Source organism: Capsicum annuum, chromosome 9, assembly GCF_002878395.1.
Source record: "Capsicum annuum cultivar UCD-10X-F1 chromosome 9, UCD10Xv1.1, whole genome shotgun sequence".
In the NCBI taxonomy this organism is placed as follows: domain Eukaryota; kingdom Viridiplantae; phylum Streptophyta; class Magnoliopsida; order Solanales; family Solanaceae; genus Capsicum; species Capsicum annuum.
In genome coordinates, this window is record NC_061119.1 from 11580517 (window position 1) to 11584474 (window position 3958).

Below are 3958 nucleotides of genomic sequence, written 5' to 3' on the forward strand. Positions count from 1 at the left end.
CCTAATTCAATAAGAAAAAATAATTAATATTTTAATTAATTTCAAAAGTATAAATATTATGAACAAAATTTTTTCTTGTTGAAAAGCTTAATTCCAATATTGGATTTGAAACAATTAGGTTGCTTGTCTATTATAAACTTGCCATATATAATATATGAATTGGTTGATCCAATTCTAATTTTCACGTGAGTTCTTTATGAAATTACGAAAATTTCATTAATAATTTATTTATATAATTAATAAAAAATATAATTAAATGACTTTTCCTTTTTATATTTTTATCATAAATAATTCTCTTAACATCTATTTTAGGACTTTATAATTTTTAAAATATATTTCCTCTTACCATATAATTTAGGATTCCTTAATTAAATATTATAAAAATAATAACATAATATTGCAAGAAAAATAGATGAAAAGACAATTTTATCTATTGTAAAGTATTTTAATGAAGGACAAATATATATATATATATATATATATATATATATATATATATATGTATATATTGATTAGTATTACTGTATGCTGAACAAGAAATATGCTCAAAGTTACGATTTATAACAATTCAAGTTCACGTGCACATGGTCTTTTTATTCTAAGTTGCTCGGACTCTTCAAAAATATTGTTGCACCCGTGTCGAATCCTTCGAAATTCCACTACTTTAGAAGAATTCGACACGCATTTGATAACATTTTTGAAAAGTTGGAGCAACTAGTTTTTATCAAAGATAGCCAAGGTGCAACAAAATACTTACCTTAAATACCTCTTTAAAGTAGTTACTTGTTCGTTCTCTTTTATTTTTCTTGACTTATATAGTTGCAATCAGGTTTATTATAAGATAACTACAAATAAATCTTTAAGAAAAGTATTAATTGGTTACCATTTGTATTTAACAAAGTCAGTGCTATAAATTCTTCGTAATTGTATTTTCTTTTCGCTTGATTCGCTTTAATTGAGCCAAAGATCTTTCGAGACATCCGCTCTATCTCTACCTTCACAAGATAAGAGAAAGTGTGCATACACACTACCATCCATACTCCACTTGTGAAATTGCGCTGAATATGTTGTTGTTGCAAACAAACTGAGTCTATAAATGATCTCTTTTTTCCTTTTACAAGAAATTATCTCATTATTGAGTTCAAAAAATATTTACACAATCAGGTCGTTACACGATACTATAGGTAAATCCTTATGATACCATTAATGTGTGACCTGATAATTAAAATAGTAACTAACTTACCATCACATTTTACCAAAAACTTTACATATAGTGGTTGGCAGAACCATGGGAAGCTGAATTTGATGGAGGAATTGCCCCAAATCCAGAATTTTCTCAAATAAGTAAAATCTCTTTTATTATGCATTTGTTTCATTTAAGTGGTAGTGAGAATTGCGGTGACAGTTACATTTATAGGGCAACCAATTTGTGGTGGTTCAAACCAGGCCGTCTGAATGGCTGGTGGAATTCGATGTTACAATCCTATTGTAAGGTATGGGACTTGAGTTTCACATCAGTTTAATGGGGATCGGAGTTGATGTGGGGTTTTATATAGCCGTGGGCTTTCTAACCTCAATAGATAGATTTTGAAGTGCGATTCTCCCCACGATCTATCACACGGGCTGGATATTGATCAAGGCCTGATGAATGTTTCTGGTCCTGGTTCCCTTATCTTCTTTCTGGTGGAAAAGGGGAAATAGCAGAGGCCATTTCCAATGTATTTGTCATGCAAAGGATTCGTTTTTGTAACAAATTCTCTTAATATATAGCCTGAAAGGCGCGGAATGTTATACAGTTCCAACTAGTCTAGTTTGGAATTAAGGCGTAGTTGACATATAACATTATTTCGAACATGTTCTTACTTTTGTAGTAAGATAATTGCTAGGTGAGAATCAGAACCAAAGACCATACTGTCTGCACCAGCAGATTATCTTCCTTCCTTTTCAGGTTATTTATAGCTCAACTTCTTTGAGCAGAAGCACAAGCAAATCATTGTGTGGCAATGGGTCTTGATTTCTGTGATTTTCTCATGCGTGATCCGATCCATGTGCAGTACCCAGTGAGCCTGAATGTGGCTCCTTTGAGTCTTATTACCTCACTTGGTATGACGGAAGCTATGGCGATGGTGAGTCACTTCCATTCAATCAAGACACTCTATGAGAACAGCAACTTTTGCATGAATGAGGAACATGAAGACAATCACTTCTCAAGAAATATCTTGGACGGTCATGAACTTCTTTTTCCCTATAATGGATGGATGAACAACTGGCCCTATAATGGATGGATGAACAACTGGTTAGATGAGTTTGAATCCTTGATGGAGGCTGGGTAGATGACGCCAGGGATGACTCAAAAGTGAGGCTAGTAAAGTTTGTGCTTTAGATCTCCAAAATCTTGTTGGGAATAAACCCCGCCACGATAATAATATTGCGGTAATAAAAGGCAGTAATTATGACAACGGTGATACGGTTAGTCAACAAGAACAATAAGAGCGATAATGACACCAAGATTTTTACGCGGAAACCCAATGAGGGAAAAACCACGGGTCAAGAGGAGCAACTAATATATCTGTAGTAAGGAATTTTACACCGTAGTCACAAGTACAATACTCAGAGTGACAACTACACACTCAAAAGAAATCTCTCTTTTGATTTTTTCACCTCACTACAATATCTCTCACACTATTTATTTTTCCTCACAAACTAAACTCTTTGTGATGCCTCACTCTATTTTTCTTTCACTCTTTTTGTTGGTGTGATTTACAATTGAGCTGAAGAGCTCCTTATATAGGCAAAATTCTGTGTCTATTGATGTAAGGAATGACATAATAAGAGTTGCAGTTGTAAATTTCTATGGCCACATAATTTATTTATTTATTTATTGGTTTAATAATAATTGAATAAGTTAAATCCTCAATCTATATGGAAAGTTACCTAGTAGGATAATTACTGACTCCTATTAGGATTGTATCCACGATTACTGACTCCTAGTAGGATAATGATTGTATCCACCAATCACGTTGATGGAACGTGAAAACATAACTGACTATTCTCATTATAAAAGGGGTCCTCTCTCTGCTAAAAGAAGAATAAGCTCCATCACAATTATTCCGAAAGTAAGGTAAAGAGAGAGAAACAATTCAGTGCTTATGCTATTACGCTTTTGCTTCCGCTAAAATCATAGAGAATTCAGGTAAGTAATTCTTTATTGAATTACTGTTATTATGTGTATGTGTAAATCATTAAGTTCAACGTGCCTGAATAATACAAATGATTATGGATATGATTGTTTATATATAAGATTGTTTAAGTTTATATAATCCATTTTATGCTAACATGTGGTATCGGAGCCTGGTTTTCGGAACAAGTGATTTTCCATTAAAATTAATGTTTCTCCAAATCTTGTGAATTTTAATTATGTTTGTTAGAAATTTCACAATTATTGAATAACGAAATTCGAAATATTGATATTATTATAATTGATTCTATTTAAAATAACATGAGTTTAATCTTTGTTATTTTTAATATTAAAGAAACAACTCTGTGTTGTTAGAACGTTGAAGTATGCAATAATAAAAATTTATTGTTTCTTAATATAACTTGGAATCATATATGTAAGATTCGTTAATCACCAAAGTGGTCGAATCTTTATGAAATTAATTCCAAAATAAAGGTTAAAGTTTAAATTAATTACCCATTAATCTTGATGCTTATAAATGATCTAATAATTATGGGTAAATTAAATATTTGGTCATAAGACATTTGTGGATCACCCAAAGGTTGATTGTTTGTTCGTATGATCAATAAATATTAAAGAGATAATTTTGATGTATTGTTAGTTTTATTTATTTATCCAAAGATGATAAATATTATTAATTGATGCATTAAATATTATCGTTTTGTGTTAAATATATTTTAAGCATCATTATGTTTAAAGTTGTATATTGATGTTCTCCTT